This window comes from Panthera onca, chromosome X (assembly GCF_046562875.1).
Source record: "Panthera onca isolate mPanOnc1 chromosome X, mPanOnc1 haplotype 2, whole genome shotgun sequence".
Taxonomy (NCBI): domain Eukaryota; kingdom Metazoa; phylum Chordata; class Mammalia; order Carnivora; family Felidae; genus Panthera; species Panthera onca.
In genome coordinates this window covers 9,565,670-9,584,864 of record NC_138357.1, presented here as the reverse complement: position 1 = coordinate 9,584,864, position 19,195 = coordinate 9,565,670, and positions in this window count along the sequence as shown.

Here is a 19,195-nt window from a genome sequence, read left to right as displayed (position 1 = left end):
AAAGAGAAAACATTGTAGTATTTGATCCAAAACTGCAAGAGTGATTGATTAAAGATCACAGAACAGATGACCCTGAAAGAGACCACACTACTCATTCATTCCATCGTTCATTCACTTATCGGGCTCCAGCCACACCGGCCTTCTTCTCCCGTTCTTTCTGTTCCTCGCAAACATACATGCCCCTTCCAGTCTTCACATCATTTTACTTGCCTATCCCTCTAACCCAAATCTCTTCTTCCTCTCTGTTCTTTGTCTGCCTCCTTACTCATCTCTTGGCATCTCAGCGCATCCCTTCACGATGCTTTTTTGACCACTGTGCCTAAAACTGCCACCACACCACCACCACCGTTCCCGAGCCCGGCGATTCTCAAAATGTGTCTGTGCACCAGCAGCACGAGCATCACCCCAAACCTACTGAATTAGAAAGTCAGGGTGGGCGCCAGCAATCTGGGTTTTAACAAACCCTTCGAGTGATTCTGATGTGCCCTCCGCTTTGAGAACCCCACTGCTCTAGTCCACTGTCCTGTTTTAGTTTATCCCGAGCATTTGTAACAATCTGAAGGTCTTGACTATCTAATTTTTTAACTGTTTCTATCACTGGAATGTCAGTTCCGTGACACATGCATCTTTGCTTTGTTTCTGGCTATATTCCCTGTGCCCAGATCAGTACCTGCCTGATACATAGGAGGTACTAAAAAGGATGTTGAAAAGTACACTAACACATCACCAAGGGCTGCCTCTGGGTGGTGAGATCCTAGATCGGTTTTACTTCCCTTACAATTTCTACAGGGTTTAAACTATAAGCATGTGTCATTTTATAATTACAAAAACCAACTTACATCACAAAATGATATTGAATTTACCATTATTACGATAAGCTTCGGAATAGTATCTTCGGGGGTGAGTAATTTAAAATCCAAGCCCTTACTTTCAGTAGCACTTGACTGTCTTACAAGCAAATGACCTTTCAAATAACATCCTTGTGTTCTTACTTTTTCCCTCTACAATTTTCTAAAATGTCTCTTCTTAGAGTGTGCTATTTAAATTATACCACTTACCCCAATCTAGGTTGTATAAATAAATCTTGAGCCCTAATGTAACAGCAATAACAAAATCAGAATGTCTAGGACAACTCACGATAATCATTCCATTGTTTGATACAAATTCCTCCCCTGTTGAGACACAAGAGTTGAATTTTGAACTACCACTCAGGACAGCTGTTTCACTGACATGAAAGTCGAACAGTTCTGAGAGAAGCTAGTTTTAGCAGAATGGTATGTCTTCATTCTCACGGCCATAATTCTCTGCCGTGACTACTGTGAACACGACTAAATTAGCGTCACTTTGTGCATGAGAATTTGTTTACATATCTTTTATCTCTCTTTTAATAAATGATGGACTACATCTAGTCCTAATTCCATCAATTTCCTGGGTGACCTTGGGCAAGCCACTTGACTTCTCTGGACCTTGCTTTCCTCATTGGTAAAAGAAAGAGATATTATTAAATGAGCTCTTAAATCCTTTCTAGCGCAAAACTTTATTAAGATCCACATCAATTATTCACATTGGGATTTCACTGTGGTGGCTGTCACTTGCTTATGATTTAGCCAATATCAATTTAAGGGAAACTATGATTTAAAAAAAAAAAGCCAGAAAGCGGTATTACTGACCCTTGGCAAACCTGACTTCGTTATACACTTGATACACGCAATTCCTCATGAGACTAGAGGTAGAGGAAAAAAATCAGGCTGGGTGATAAAAATCAAACGTGTGCCGAGTTGATTACCCTGTGCCAGGCACCGTTTCATGTGTTTCACATCCATTTACCTATTTAACCTTCTCAACAAGGCTGTGAACTACATTTTAGTATTATCCCGCTTTACTGGTAGGGAAACTGAGGGGCGAAGTGAAATTGCAAGGTCATGAAATTGGTAGGAGACAGAACTCGGATTCAAACTGAGGCAGCTGATCCCCAGAGGCCATGCTTCTATTTACCAAACCCTGTGACCCCTGACCAGGCCGGCCTGCGTAGGCTCCTTTAAAGTACCATAGATGACTTTGTGAGCAGCTCCATGGTGATGCTCTCTTTCCCCAGCAGTCACATTAGCCGTAGCCACACTTGGCCTTAAGAGGAGCACCACCCACGGCTTTCAGAATCGGCTCTCCTCACCTACCCACCTCTTGGACTCCAGGCCCCTTCGATGAAGTTCCTTTGGGCAGAGATATGGTAGACTACATCATTTGTAACCCTCAGAGAATCCAGTGTTTACTGAGCATCTAGTCAGTGCCGGGCGCACGTTCGGGTCTGGGGGGGGGGGGGGCTACATGATGAATATGATGCCGACTTCGCTTTTGAGAAATTCACAGATGAGCAGGGGAGACGGACGTGTAAACAACCCGCACAGATAAGTGGCATAAAAATGACATGACTAAAGGGCTGTACGCACACACAGGAAAAAAAAGTCAGTCACTCGGCTGAGGGAGGACAAAGCAGTATGGATGTGTTGGTAGCAGGCCCAGTGGTCAAGACCCTGAGCGTTGGAGGCAGGAAGAATGTAGTCTGAATTCTGGCTTATCCACTTATAAGCTGGGTGATGTTGCAAAAAAAAAAAAAACCAACAACAACAAAAACAAAAACAAACAAAAACTCTTACCAATGCCCAGCACAGAGTGGGTATTAAATAAATGGTAGCTACTATTCATTTCGGGTACATCTTCACATGGAAGACAACAGGTGCGGTACCCCTTGCGGAAGGATCATGGAAGGGCAAAGGAGACAGCATTCAGTTAGAGAAAAGAGCAGGAGCCACGGCCTGGATGAAAACAGGCATGCTTATTAGAGAGAAGGAAAATAATTCCGTAGGACTGCTGGGTATTACAGAGGTTCGGAGACAGAGTGAAGAGACATCATGAGAGGCCGTCCACAGTCACACTGGGAAAGACCTTGAAAATCAAGATCAAAGGATTTTGAACTCCAGCTTGTATGAGAAGGGGAATAATAGAAGGACATTAAATATGGAGTGGAGTGGAAAAATGACATATCACCTCGTCTATATTGTAATGCCTCAGGAAGTGAGTGTGCTCATCCTTCAGATTATTTGGTTATCCTTGAGTAAGTCTCTTTCAGAGAGACTTTAATTCCCAGGGAAGAAACTGATGAGACAGCTGCCTGTCAGCAACGGTTAATTCAGTCCACATTCCCTAATCACAATTCTCACGTTGGCCAATAATACATTTTCTGAAATAATCGTAGTCCAGCAGTCAAAAATGTTCTGCCGGTTCAGCATTTTTTATTCAGTAAGAGGGGGAAAAAACATTTAACTAGTTAGCCCATCTTGAGGTTGGAAGTTTCACTGGATTTCTGACACCTTAAAAAAGCCCCCCGTTTTTCATTAGTGTAACCATCCAAACTTCTCCAGAAGATCCCCAAAGGCGGTGTAAGCATAGCACAGATCCTGGGGAAAGTCTACGTTAGAAGCTTACCTCATTTTGGCATACGCCCCACCCTGGTCCTTTGACTCTAGAATCCCAACAGCTGGTGCGGGATCTGTGGCGCTCATCTCGAGGCCTGTTGACGTGGCTGCCGCTCCCGGAATCCATCAGGCATAGTAGGAGAACAGTCGCTACTCTTTGACAAAACGTGTGTTTCCTCTTTTAAGATGAAGTATGGATTTTAACTCCGGCCACTCTTTGGTAGTATTGCGAAATACGGCCACAACTACAGCACAACACAGCCGAGCCCAGGAGGGACCCGGATGCGGTCCCTCTCCATCCCCCGCCTCCACTTTCACTTCTGTAGAGGAAGGTGTTGGGCTTCAGAATCTGAGAGAAGCCGTTAGTTGCTGACATTCGCAACTTCCGTTTATAAGCTTAGGGTACCCTACTATTTTGGAAACAAGGTGTTTAATGCCCTGGGAAGAAGTCATAGCAGAGAAGTGTCGTATCACCACGGTAGAATCACGGACAGCTAACAGCCAGCGTTTACTGAGCATTCACTGTGTCAGACTCTCCTGGACATTTTTAATAATCCCAGGTGAATCCTGCAGCCCCCTACTGATAAGGTGGAGCGTGATACAGAGTATAATTCCTTTGAGACAAACTCCCCAAATAGATGCCTTGCTGGAAAAAATACTGGGATTTCTCTAGTGACTGAAGTCCTAAAGTCTGTTTTACGACAACAGCCTTTCCGTCCAGGGTCGCCAAACTCTGCTCTCCCCCTAAGTCCCTTGAGCATGTCCAGAAACTGAGTCACCGAGAACCTCTATCTTCACTATCATGACTGCTGGCACATTAAAAGCGCCCTGAGCAAAATCAGCCTCCATGTGTGAAACTGTAACATAAAGAAACTTACAGAAAACCATCAAATCAAATCTATCCTAAATGCAGCCATGACATTTCTTGAGGCAATTTACTGAGGGTGATTCCAGGAGTACCAGAAGGGGTTAGCTTCTTCCTGGTTTTCACAAACATACCCACCCAGTGAGGGCTCTTACTGCTATGGTGAATTAGAAGGAATGTGTCACCTGAACCCTGGAAGATCCGCGTTCTGGTCCTGATTAGTAAGACTCATTAGCCGTGTTGAATGGGAACAAGCCACTTCTAAGTAGCGGGGCCTCAGGCGCCTCATCTATGAATTGAGGAGGCTAGACTGGATCGTCTCCCATGTTCCTTCTGGCTCTGAGGTTCCATGATTATCAAGCAAATTTTTTGACTGTTCTTCTCCATGTGTCATGCATACCTTCTTCTGTAGTTCTCAAGAACTCTTTCAATTTGAAAACAGCTTTCAATATTCATTTAGAAGATACAGACTTTTTAATTAGCCAACACGTTCAATGTCCTATTTTGACATCTACAAAGACGGACATAATTTTAAACTCATTTGCTTCGTGTCTGACTGTTCTATAAAGCGTTCCAAAGCTCGTGGTCACGTGGGAAACGAAAGATACAAGCATGCGTTAATGAGCAACAGATCCAGGAGGTGGGAGATTCTTCAATTAATCTGTTTTCCAGGCTGTCCTCTCAGATTTCATTCTATTAAAACCAGCCATCTTTCTTCACACAAGACAACTTTCTCCCCCCGACTTTGTGGCACGGTCTCAATTTCAAGTATCTTTTCTCCTCGTTTCCATAAATTAGCAAAAGAGCCTGAATATTCCAATGCTCCAGTATTCAAACGGCTTCTATTTACACGTGTGTTGCTCTCAAAAGTGAAACATAGATCTTTTCTATCACCACACTGTTAGGTCTGGGAGTGTATTCAGATGTGGGCTATTACTTGGCAGAGAACGCTCTTACTTTCAGTGGAACAGAACCATGCTCGTGGTCTAAAGGATGACGCAAAACTTTGCTTTCCGTTTCCCCCCAGCTGCCTTGCACTCAAAACGAAGACATCTTCGGCAGGCAAAAGAAGTCGTCTTTCTTCCTCCAGTACCCGCCTATCTTCTCTTTTTTACCCGCCCGCTTCTTCCCTGGATCCCACCTCAGCAAGGTCAAAGCCGGGGGACCTTCATTCCCAACTTCCCCAGGGGAGACGTGGCTCCTTACCATGTTATAGCCCACTCCAGGGTCAGCTCAGGACTTTCAGAACACACTACGTGCTGTACATTACTTTAGATGTACATTTAGATGTACTTTAGATGTACATTTACTTTAGATGTACATTTGTCCCTCCTAACGACCCTCCAAGTTAAGTGCAATTATCTCCCTCATCTTACAGGTTACAAAAGAATTGAGGCAGAGAGATGAAATGGCTCACACAGCTAGCACATTCTGGTGCCAAGATTTCAACCTCGGCAGTCTGCTTCCAGAGTCCAGGCTTCTAACTGCCATACTGCCTTTTAAGACACAGACTGGAACATTACGGGATCAACCTATTTCACGCAAATAGTCACTACCTCATGTAATCTAATTTTAAGGTGTTATTAAGCTTAAAACAAAAGTCCTTTCTCCTGGAGATGGGGAAATACAGGCACAGAGGGGGGCAATGGGACACAAAAACCTGTCCCAACACATTCATACATTGTTTAAATTTTAGTTTTGCAAACTTTGGTCAGTCCAGAGGAAACCCCCTGGTGTCCCCCAGGACCATGACCTGATAAGTGCACTTCGGCTGTGGCCTCGGTGGGAGGGCAGGACGCGGCAAAATCCACTGTGAGAAATAATAAGCCCACCGACCCAATCGAAGGAGGGTTGCGGAGACTGAGAGCACAGTGAAGCTAGGCTGTAATGACCGTTCTTGCAAGAGCGGGTGTCCGATGGACAGGCACACTCGGGGCACTTACAGCAGACTATTTATCTCCTAGCGTGAAGTCCCTCCCCTGGTTCCTCATTGGCTGAGCACTACGGCGGTTACAGCCTTCCCTTCCCGGGGAGTCTCCTGTGCGTGTCTAAGGCAAAAAGTAGTCTGGTTGGAACAAATGTATATTCCCTGAGGTGGTGCAGAGACTTTCAGTCCCGCCTCCCTCTGTTCTTTGGCGCATGCTCATTGCAAAGCCCACGAAAACTAGCCCATGAAACGGAGAGGGAGAAGAAGAACCAGGAAGTGAAGTGTCTAACAGTGTGGGATTCCACGGCGGGGGGTGGGGATCGTACATATTTCCAATAGGTTGTAAACCTACTGTTAACTACACAGCCCAGCTTTTATCCGGTATTTCTGAAAATGAATCATCTCCCTTACTTCTCACATCTGACAGAGGGAGAGGGAAAACAAAAACAGGATTTGGGGTTTCCCGGGTGGCCTTACTTACATATTGAAGGAGAAATCGAAAAAAAATACCGTCTTTACACATCACTGATAACATACAGATTCCTTTAAACTTGGAAAAATTGGACCAACGAAACAGCAAGATGCCAATTTACTAAGACCTGTTGATGCAGGGCTCGAACTCATGAACCATGAGACCGCGACCCAGGCCAGAATCAAGAGTCAGACGCTTAAGTGCCTGAGCCACCCAGGCACCCCTCTAAGACCTGTTTTTTATATGTTCCAAAGAATTGTGGCAGAAGGAAAACCACTCTCCCTCTACCCTTCTAATTTTTGGCTGACACACTCCCCCTCACAAGATTCAGAGGACAAAAGCAAATAAAAGAACCCCCACCTTAAATACCATCTTCAGAAAGACAAATGGAAGATTTTGGAGCGGGGGCGGGGAGGGGGGGGGGCGGAAGCCAGTTTGGGGAGGTGACCAGGCAAAGCACACTAAGTCAGGCTACAACTGTTCAGCAGATTTAAATCGCCGCCTTCTCCACTGATCCGAGTTTCCCCAGAGTCACCCTCCTGTTCCGGGTGCGGAGAGGGAGACACCCTCACCGATGGAGATTTCCTTTTTAAATGTCAATATCCCCTACAGAAGGGCAACTTCTCCTCGGTTTTCAGAGCTTTCCCCAGGTCTGCTGTGTTTAAAAACTAATCAGCCTAAAGTAAGCCTGCTGCCAAAGAGACATATTTCGGGGGGGGGGGGGGGGCAAATTCTGCGCCCCTTCATAATAAAACATGGGAGAATATTAATGCAAGGACAAATAACTGTTTTTACATCAAGTTGAAGCCTTCCAAACCGTAAATCAACAATGAATAAAAGCCAAGTGATAACATCTGAGTACAGGCTGCATCTCCCCTCATTTTTAAGCATATGTAACTCACAATGAGAACATAACACACAGAAAATTTGAAGCTTCAGAATACACGAAGCTGTGAGTGCTTGAATTTCCACCTCTTTCTTCTCTAAGTCTGAACAAACAGAATATTGTTTCTGTCGGTTCCCAGTATTAAGGCCGGAAAAGATTTAATAATGCAGTAAGCGGGGCTTTCCCACATCTTTAAATGACACTTTAAATCAGGTTTTACTGGAAGCTTAAATTTTTTCCCCCAGAATCCCTTAATACACAGAACAAGAAAAAGAAAGAATTAGTAAGATCGGCACCATACCCTTTACGAAGAAAAAAGAACCAAAAAACACTTTGGGAATAAAAAAAAATGTATATGTCAAAGAATGCATCATCTATGCCTATTTATTAATGCATGACTCCCCTTCAATTCTTTCTACGAAGAATGTGTTTCTCTTAAAAAAATATATAGGCTGGTATGAAAAAAAAATCCTCTTTGAGGACCAGAACCCCCAAGCTATGCATCTATAACCAGTCTGTACAGGATGTGGGCCAGCAACAATGTCCTCACTATAGCCACTCTGTTCCTTGTACCTATGTATGTAGAACCCTGAGCCTTAACTTTGTCGGCCACAGGTAACTTTTGCTTGTTGATTTTTTTTTTAATGTTTTATTTTATTTTTGAGACAGAGCATGGATGGGGGAGGGTCAGAGAGAGAGGGAGACACAGAATCCGAAGCAGGTTCCGGGCTCTATCAGCACAGAGCCAACGCGGGGCTCGAACTCACAGACCATGAGGTCATGACCTGAGCGGAAGTCGGAAGCCCAGGAAGTCGGAAGCCCAACCTACCGAGCCACCCAGACGCCCCTTGTTTGTTGATTTTAAAGAGATGCCCTGGTGACCCTGGGAGAGAAACCCTTAAAGGGGCCGGTCACCATTTATTTGAGGGGGGGGGGGGGGGGGCTCGAAAGAATTCTGAGCAGAGAACTGCGCAAAGCATGCCAGGATCCTTTGCTCTCCAAGCCTTCACAACATGAACCTGTGCGCCAAACTGGGCTCAGGATCGCCTCAGTCCCGAGAGGATTTCTGAGGAATCGTGAGCTACAATAAAACACAGTGCCTCCTCTCAAGGAGCTTGCGGTCTAGTTGGGGAGGTAAGACATTTCCATAAAGAATTCCAGCACATGGTAAAAATATAAAGGCTCCTGATTGTGCTTGTTTGCTCAGGGGAAGGAAAAAATCTTTTGAGTTAATGTCTGTTGCATAATCACTGCTCGGTAATAACGAGTCGACTAATAACAGCACTGTCCCAGATGCTTTACATAGACCTTCTCGTTCAGTCTTCTCTGCAGCACAGCGAGGTCAGTGCCCCCTGCTTATCTCCATTTCAGAGATCGGGAAACTGAACCGCAGACGGGTTGAGTAATGTCTCAAGGTCACACGCTCTTAAGTATCAGAGCCAAGAGTTGAACTCGGGCAGTCTCTCTTCCGAGTCTCAGCCCTTAATACCTCTACTATCCTGCTTCTGTAAACATAATAAATACGTGCGTTTGATCTTAATGGTAGGGTTTGGAACATAAGGCTGGCAGCAAGCAATTCCAAGTGGAGGTTTTAACATTAGCAAAGGCGTATAAAAGGGAAAGTGTGAAGGCACGTAAGAGGCAGAAAAGAATTTCATTTCACTGGAATATGGGATGCGTAGGTGAAAAATTGTAATGTATGACTGAGAAGGAGACGGCAGATAGAGCCCGGATGGTCTTGGGGCCATCGTTCTCCATCATTCTTGAATAAAACTGAGCCCTCTTTGGCTCCCTTCACCCCGGCTCACCACATGTAATCTGCTTAAAGTCCCTTGAGTTCTCTTCTCCATTTCTTCTTGAATTCATCCATTTCCCCTGCCTCTGGTGCAGGGCCTAAAAACCACCTGCTTGGATTACTGAAGTATCACATAACTGAAATCTTTGCAGGCCTTCATATCCTACGAGAGCAAAGCTCCTAAAACCCTAATGTCTCCCCTTGCAGAACAAAATCACGACAAATCTTTCCCCAGTCGGCTCTGTCTTTATTCCGTGCTTCTGCAGTTGGTTGCGCGAAGGTCATACTGATTTGATTTTCATGAGGTGCTCTGTTAGGCTCTGGGAAAGGATTGAGATTCTGCACAGAAGTTTACGGTATTCTTCAGGGAGACGCAGTGATACAGGCTCAGGAGCTGAGCTATTTCACTATCCAAATGCCAAAAGGAGGCCCAGAATTGGAGCCCTCGCCTCAGAGATCTTTCCACAGCAATGCCCTGGCCCCCTTAAACCTGGGTACCTCTGGAGCACCTAGAAACAGGACATTTCATATGGGCATTCGTACTCTCATGATGGACAGTGGGGAAGGTGAAGCTCGTGTCTTTGACGCAGACAACAGTGGCTCTGACGTGGACAAGCGGGAACCAGAGCAGGAGAAGAACAACAAAACAGGCCGAGGCTCCCAGACCGGTCTACGGATACATGTGAGGCATGACCATGGACTCCTCAAGATAACAGGAGGATTTATTTTAAGAGAATTATTTCATGACAATTTTGTGGAAATTCACACTGTCCAAATTTGAATTCAAAAAGCACGACTCGGGGCGCCTGGGTGGCGCAGTCGGTTAAGCATCCGACTTCAGCCAGGTCACGATCTTGCGGTCCGTGAGTTCGAGCCCCGCGTCGGGCTCTGGGCCGATGGCTCGGAGCCTGGAGTCTGTTTCCGATTCTGTGTCTCCCTCTCTCTCTGCCCCTCCCCCGTTCATGCTCTGTCTCTCTCTCTGTCCCAAAAATAAATAAAAAACGTTGGGAAAAAAAAAAAAAAAAAAAAAAAAAAAACAAAAACAAAAAGCACGACTCTCTGGAGCACCCGGTGGGGGGCTTAGTTGGTTAAGCGTCCGACTCACGATCTTGGCTCAGGTCACGAGCTCACAATGCACGGAGACGGAGCCTCACGTCAGGCTCCGCACTGACAGCGAGGAGCCTGCTTGGGATTCTCTCTCTCCCTCTCTGCCCCTCCCCTGCTCATGTGCTCTCTCTCTCCCGCAAAATAAATCAACATTAAAAATATATATATGTAGGACTCTCTAACACTCTTGGATGCCGTCACCAGAAAGTGAATCTTAACTTAGACCAAGGAGAAAGAAAACTTCTCTACTTTCCCAGAGCTTCTCTACACAGAAACATGACTCGCTAATCAGATTATGTCAAGGTTGGAGCCATTGCCGAGGCCATCTTTAGTAATGGCCCAGGTCACGGTGTTAGAAAGCTGTACAGGTGGATATGGTTTTCTTTCTTCCCTCCCTTCCATCCACAGTTGCTGACTGGTAAACTGAGCTGGGCCTGGACCCTCGGGGAATGAATGGCCACCTTAACCTCTTTTTCTTCTCTTCTACATCTCGTCATCAGTGGTACACTGAGCAAGGAATGGGTGCCAGTGGCATAGGCCTAGGGACCTTGATCTCCTTTGTCTCCTCACACAGAAGCTATAAGGACTGTACTGCGTGACCATGCGCAGTCTACTGGTGATACCATCTGGAAGAAGCCATCTCAGTGCCAGGAGCACATTCGTGTTAGTCTTCCTCAATTACGAAGTTCACAATTCCCTTCAAGGATGCATAGCTGGATTATTGGCAATTGGAAAAGCCTTCCAAATCCAGTATCAGTGAAACGCTGTCACCCCAAGGTGTGGACCCCTCCTCTGAAGGAAGGCTTCCTCAAAGACCCGTCTGCCTAGGTCTCAAGCTACCCATCTGACATACGTGAGACGCTTGTCTAAACACGATAAACAAAACCCCCAGTGTTCCCACTGCTGGGCGTCACGTACACACTTTCCTAGCTGCAAAGTTCCTGTTTTCCACAGTTGATTTTATAGCCTCCTCTCGGTTTCCTTCTGGGTGACGGTCGGCCTTCCCATGTCAGCCAATCACCCTGGCAACCCGATTTCAGTAGTTGAGATAATATCAGTGCCCTTTAGTAGCTCATGTAATCCCAGCCTTGGCGTATACGTGATAAAGCTGTGACTTTTGTAGCTCTTGTCTGGACCGATGTTTCAGTTAATAGAAATACATCCCAAACAAGAATTTCAATATTTCCCCATGCCTCTCTCGAACATCTGACGGAGTCCAAGGGCCAATTTCCTAGCATCTGCCACTTGAATGCCGTTGCCGTCTGTGTCCCGTCACCCCTCCCGTCCTCCCTACGAACTCCTGATATGTTGCACCTCCCAACACACACAGCACCTGCTAGTGGCTGGGACAGAGGGACTCGGTCCCTAGCACTTAAGTTATTTTCTCAAGGGAGTCTAGCAGCTCTCCTCTGTCCTTAAAAGATGGAAAATGCAAATCTGCTCATTCGTTTGGCATCTCTCCACCCAACACCAGCTATGTGCCGGGCACTGTTCTAGGCAGTGAGGCAAGAGCAGTAAAGAAAGCAACAAAGGATCTCTATCCTCATGGAACCTACACTCTAATGGATAACACAACAAGTAAGATTCTTAAAACAAAACAACAACCGGTAATGCTTATTCCTTTGCAAGTGCTAACACTTCATTTTCGCTTCGTGAGTGACTCAGCGAGGCAAGGGGACATGGGGAGCTGCCTTATACAACCTCTGCGACTGCCTCCCCTGCTGGCCACTAGGAAGGAAGCAGAGCCAATTCTAACTGGTATCTCACAGACGCTGCACTTCAGATCATGAGCATAAGCCACGCGCACGGTTGCCCAGAGAGGTGCCCGATTAGAGAATTCATCCAGCACTCTTCACGTAATCCCAAAGTGGCACTTGGGGTTTCATTTTCCGTTTCCTTTTGTGTGACTGTCTCTCAGGAATCTCACCACGAGGAAGAGTTCTGGGCCGCTAAGCTGGATTGGAACGCTCCCGGATTCTTGACCTAACACCACCCAGTTACTCTCAAATCTCATCACCGTTTCCAACAGACCTTATTTTGCAGTCAAAGTTGGATAAAGCCTGGAAGATCTGGGTTCCGCTATTTTCCAAATTTTTCTCTTTTAGGTTCTCAACCAAGTTGCCCTCTACTGCCGCCTTCCTTAGACTTGCTCTCCCAATTTACCCTTTTCCATTTCTTCTCGAAAAGCTCCCTCCCCGCCGCAGTAAGCTTTCCCATGGACAGTCGAGACTAGAAACTGCCATCCCCTAGCCACCTCCTGCCATTAGTTATTGACCTCTACCATCTTCAAGGCCAAAGAGCATTTATTCATTCGTTTCCTGAAAACACATTTACTGAGTGACCCCTATGTGCTACGCGTGCTACGCGTCTTGATGCCGGGGGTACAGGACTGAGTAAACCGGGACACATCCGTGCTCTAAGGGAACATTCTAGTGAGGGGATATAGAAGATAAACCGAGTACATCAGGCCACAGAGATGGGAATGTGTTCTAAAACGGCTAAACGCAGAGGGGCGCCTGGGGGGCTCAGTCCGTGGAGCGGCCGATTTCGGCTCAGGTCACCATCTCGCGGTCCGTGAGTTCGAGCCCCGCGTTGGGCTCTGGGCCGACGGCCCGGAGCCCGGAGCCTGCTGCGGATTCTGGGTCTCCCTCCCTCTCTGCCCCTCCCCCGCTCATGCTCTGTCTCTCTCTGTCTCAGAAATAAATACACATTAAAAAAAAAAATTTTTTTTATTAAAATGGCGAAACACAGAGGCTCTGGCCCCAGAAAGTGTTAGGTAAGTCTTAACCTCTGCCAGAAGACATTTCTCCACGCTATTTTCTGATACTCCTGTCATTTCCCTGCCCTTTGTCTTCCTTTCCCCAAAGGGCATGCCAAGTGTCCCCTGTGGCCTATGCTTCCCTCCTACATTGTCCCGCACTGCCCTTGCCGACCTGCCCTCATGACATACACTTGTCTTGGTAGCTCCTTCTCCAGTTTCTCTGAAAAGGTCATTTCCAGCCTGGACCATTGAAAATGCAAGAGAAAAAGGTTCACTGAGTTCATCTCTAAAAGCTGTACCAATCAGTAGCGAAACCTCCAGCCATTAGAACACCCAGCCCCTCAGGGAAGCCTGGCATTTGAAGTCTCACTTCTTGAGCTGGGAAACAGATCTGTGAATCAGGCTTCTTTACTTTTGGAAGTACCGGCCACAGTTCCCTTCCTATTGGCTTCCCTGCTCCTAGGACACTTTTATTAAAAACCTCTTAACTACAGTGCTGTCTGTTTGTTTGGGAGCCCAAATATTTTGTTACTTTGTTTCCTTGGGTCCTAGGTCTGACTTAAAATGTTCCCTTCTCTTTCAAAGTTGAGATCTTCGAGGCAAGCACAGCTTTTGCGAACCAAAATTCCACGTAGAAGAGTAAAATTTTATGTATGTAAAATGATGTAATTGCCAACAAATGTAATTACCATAAGCATAATTATTAAACTGATGGCTGCCCATGAGAAATCCCAATGCTTCATATTGGGACATTTCCCAATATGGAAGGCATGGCCTTATTTCCACTTCCTGGTCCTCTCTCCACGTCTACATGCTGGGGAAGATGCCTGTGTTTTATGCCTATAGTTGCTCTACCACATAAGGCAACCCAGCAGCTCAGGGACAGTATCACTCAACTATAAAAATCGATAGAGCTGAACTTCCGGTTTCAAAAAACTCTCACTGTTAACCCTCTCATACCCTAGATGAGGTCAGTGTTTCTCAAAATGTGACTCCGCATTGCCTGCAATAGAACTGTCTAGTGTGCTGATCAAATGCATGCTGATCTGATCTGATTTGATTTGGGTCTCACTTAAGACCTTCTGAAAAAGAAGACGGGAATGGGAATCTGTCTTGTTCCAGTTCCCAAGGTAATTCTAACGCACAATAGGTTCTGAGAACCAGGGGGCTACTGGATAAAGTCTAAGCAAATTTGCTTTAGCCAATCAGACCTTTCTTCATGAGACTAATACCTGCCTCCTTAGCCTTATTTCTCTCATTCTCATACATGAACGCTGATTGAGTAACACATTCGCACTTTCTCATGTGATCTTGGACTTCCCACCTCCAGAACTGTAAGAAATATGTCTCTGCTGTTCACAAGCTACCCGGTCTCTGGTATTTTGTTATCGGAACCCTCATGGGCTAAGACAGGTTTCAATACAAGTGTTGGAGGGAGGGGGACGCAAACATTTAGTCTGTGGCACTAGTGATCAATTCCCGTGCCTTGTACCTTCTCTATGCTGATAAATATCAATTGTGCATCTCCAGTCCACGTCTTTGTCCTGATTTCCAGAGTTTTATAGCCATCCTCCTGCCAGACATTACCAGTGAAATTACCCACATGCACCTCAAACTCACTGTGTTGAAACTAACCGGAAAATCTGTCCTCCCTCCGCAGTACTTATTTTCTTCCCAGTATCTCCTTATCCCAGTGAGAAGCCTGTGCATCATCCTGATCTCTGCCCTCTCCTGCCCATCCTACACAATTTTCAATAATTACATCCTGCCAATTCTACTTAAGTAATTTTGAAATTACAGGTCTCCCCCTCCCACTGCTATCTGAAAGCAGAGCGTTCCTATGAAAGCTTTCCTAAGTCAAAATGGCATAAAGCAAAGAAGCAATTACCAGTAATTTACATGGAAAAAGTTTTGAGCATTCCCAGACCCCTTAAAAAAAATCACCCCTCTTAGGCTTTCCTGATACCTTAGGACACATCTTGCTGACTGATGCACAAAATGAATTGAGATAAAGCACGGGTGCTCGCAGACACAGTTCAAAGCTCTGGTGGCTTGCTGCTGAGAGGCTGAGTACAGTTTGTGAGGAAGGAGCTGGGCGGTGCCACCGTCACTGCTTGGGGTACTATCTTTAAGCATAAAAAACGAAACGAAACAAAAAAACTTGTTCTTTGTAACAAGTGACGCAATATATAGGTTTGCAAACCAGGTGAAAGCTTCCTGTTCGTCTCCTCTCATTTCATCCTCTGCTGTTAACAGCCAACAGTCTATTAACTAGTCTTTCTAACTTCAGAACTGCCCAAGTTCCATCCATTCTTAACCCCCAAAGCCTGAGAATGATCCTTCTGGTGTTGCAATTAAGTCCCCTCATTCTCCTGCTTACCCACAGGATAAATGTGAAAATCTTGTCGCAGGGATCATATTTACTTCCCCCATAATCAGTACAGATCTTAATACGATGATTATCGGTCCTCATTGACCTCCTGATGTGGGCATGTTAAAAAGGGTCGTAACGTCTCGGTATCATACAGATGAAATTCTCCATGTGTTTTCTTGGAAAGGCAAAGAGAGGGAGAGAGAAACTGACAGCACCTTACCGTGTACCAGACTCTACGCTAAGTGCTTTCTGCATGAAATTCGTCACTTAATCTTCAACCCTGGGCGGTAAGGACTACTGCTACTGCCATTTTCCAAATGAGAAAGCTGAGGCTTACAGAGATAAACTAATTTATCCATAGCCATCAACCTAGGAAGTTCAAATACCGTGATTCGAACCCAGTTCTCCCGAGATCTGGAGGCTACAAACCAGACCGTACTGTAATTGCACTCAAAGCAATTCTACAATTTTGAAAGCAACTTTGCAATTCTAGACACTTATTTCCCATCAGAAACGCACAAGGTAGAACCTGACTCTGTCCAAGGCCACAGCCCATGCTTCATCCGCGATCCCAGTCAAACTGTGGAATCCTGAAATGCTGCACACGAAGACGTTTCTCCTGAATCATTCAACCATCTGACAAACCAACGTCTGCTTCTCTTATACGATCACCTACCTCCTACTACTGATGGCCTGCATTTCTTCCTGACATTTGAGATTCTAATCACGTGTCAGCTTTTTCCTGGCATATCTGCTCGTGCTAATGCCAACCCCAACATAATTTCCTCCCTTGCGCTGTTTCTTCATTACAGCTACTTTCTTCTTGGTGTCCCTTTTTACCTATCAAGTCCTGAAATCTCAGTATTAATTAAAGATTATGATTTAGAGGCAAATGCCAAGCGCTTACTGTTCTTATGAAGTAGCGGGATATTCTGGCGCAAACACGTGCACATGAGGTGCTTGTATCTCAGAACCAGATGTTCAGAGATACAAAGTGAGTACGCGTCCAAGAATACGGAGCTCTGAAGCCAACCTGTTTTGTTAAAAATAATCTCAAAATTACGCAAGAACTACTAAGCTACGGGGCACTAAATGCACACGCACAGTCTTCTGTTAGATGCTACAGTACACAAAAAGGCACTCGTTTCAATCGAATCTGAGCTCAAGCTATGGTCAAGGTGCTAGCAGATTTAGAAAAGAATGACACAGACGGATCGAAGGGAGCAAAGAGCGAGGTAGGAAGAAGAGAAAAAGCGTGCTGTCAGGACAGAGGCAGATGAGGGAGGCGTTACTTCTGGTTCTTGGTATCAGAAAAAGTTGCAGGTGTCAAGACCGGAAGCAGTCCCAGAAGGAAGCACAAACGCTTCGTGGAAAGAAATGAGGAAGGAAGCATTCCCGGGACAGTCACCTGATTCAATAGGTAGGCGTAGGAAAGCAAGGGGCACGTCTGGGCCTGGCGAGTACTACAGTTTGGCCTGAGCACAGGACACATCCGGGAAAAGAAATGGGAGGTATGCCCGCGCAGAAGAGTGTCACGGGAAGTCTTCAATTCGGTACCCAGGAAGTCTACGCTGGAATTGTCAGGTACCGCAAAATGCAGAACACAGACACGTGAGTGAAGCTTCACCAGAAAAATAAAGCTAGAGCACAAGTGACTTAGGACGCCGGAGGCGAAAGGCAATCCGAAAAATGTAGACGAGAGGCAATTTCTTCAGGCGAGAACAACTCTGACCTGGATCCCTACGACAGTACCCGCTGGCCTTTCTGCCCCTTTTGTGCTCCCCCCACCCCCAGAGCAGCACGACTTTTCCTTTCCAAATGCTTATCTGAGGTTCTTATCCTCATCCTAAAAGCCTTTGCCATTCCATGAAGACTCATGATGTGACCCTGATGGGCCTGACGTTGGTATAGGTATCCCACCATACTTTGTGAAGACTAGGCTTCAGCCACACTGGTCTTATTTTGGTTCTTCAAAGAGAACAAAGGTCCTACCTCAGGACCTTTGCACACGCTGTTTCTTTTGTCTGTCATGCTCTCTGCCCTTTCATTATGTGGCTTGCTACATTTCTTCCATCAGGCTTCTGTGAACCCTACCTAAAGCGGAAACCCCCTTGTTTTTCTCTGTTCATTCCCTTGTTCTCTTAAGCTCATTCAATACAACTTAATTTTTGTTTGTTTTCTACTTATCCTTGGTCTGTCTCTCCCCACTAGATCTTCGGTGGCATGAGGGCAGGGCCAAGTCTGTCTTATTTGCTTACACGGTCCCAGTGGTTAAAACCGAGTAGGCGTTCAATAAACATTTGTTGAATAAATGTTAACGATTTACAACTGTGTGGCAGGCACTGTCACAGGTACTGAAGAGATAGCACTAATAAGATAGCATCATTATCAAACAGCTAATGGTCTAGGAAAGGGAGACAGATACGGAAAGACGTCATTGCAATGGAGGCAAGGGTAGAGTCGAGCTGACAAACTAACATATTTTTCTTTTTTTCTTTAGGTTTTTCTACCTGTTAGGCAAGGAATAATGAGGGTCAGATGTTTAAGGAGAAAAAAAACTATAGCAAAAGCTACATAAGGTTTGAGGACGAGAAATCAAATGATGACTGAACTTTTAAGCCTGGGTGACTGTAAGGATGATATTGTCATTATCCAAAGTAAAGATTCTAGAAGGAAAGGAAAAGAATTTTAAAACAGATGTTCATTCTTTTTCTTTTTTTTTTCAGAAAAAACGTTTATTTATATCTGAGAGAGAGAGAGAGAGAGAGAGAGAGAGAGAGAGAGAAGGGGAGAGGCAAAGAGAGAGAGAGAGAGAGAGAGAGGGAGACACAGAATCAGAAGCAGGCTCCAGGCTCTGAGCTGTCAGCACAGAGCCCGACGCGGGGCTCGAACTCACGAACTGTGAGCTCATGACCTGAGCCGAAGTCAGATGTTTAACCAACTGAGCCACCCAGGCGCCCCCAGATATTCATTCTTAATTTTCACGACCTTCTCCTCACGTTGAAAGTCATTTTTTAAGCATCGCGCAGGTTCTAAGTCTTGTTCAAAACAGAAAAATTCTGAAGTTTCCACTTGAGAACACCAATTTTCCAAATAAGCAGTTTCATCAATAGTGTCCTAAGGATAGACACAACTACAAATAACAAACACTGAACTTGAGGCAGCAAGTGGCCTCAGCCTACCCATTCTCTGTATGGTTTCATCACCAATTCTGTCTTCGTCACCATACCCAGAGATGGGGAAACATTTTTAAAGGGGAGAGATTTAATGGAGGGAGAAATATGCAGAAAGAAAACCAAAATTAAAGTACGTAACTGTACCCTAAAAAAGAAATACAGGCGATTTTTGTGAGCTTTAGGCATCAGGAACACTCCCTGCTGTTCTGAAAAAATGAATTCATGAGCTAGATAGGGCTGTAAGTGATAAGGTGGCTTTCCAAAACCAAAAGAAAAAGCTCAAATATTATTTTAGAAGAAGTAGAAACCAATACGCAAATCTGACGGTTAAGTTGGCTTGAAGTTTCTGCGAACATCGC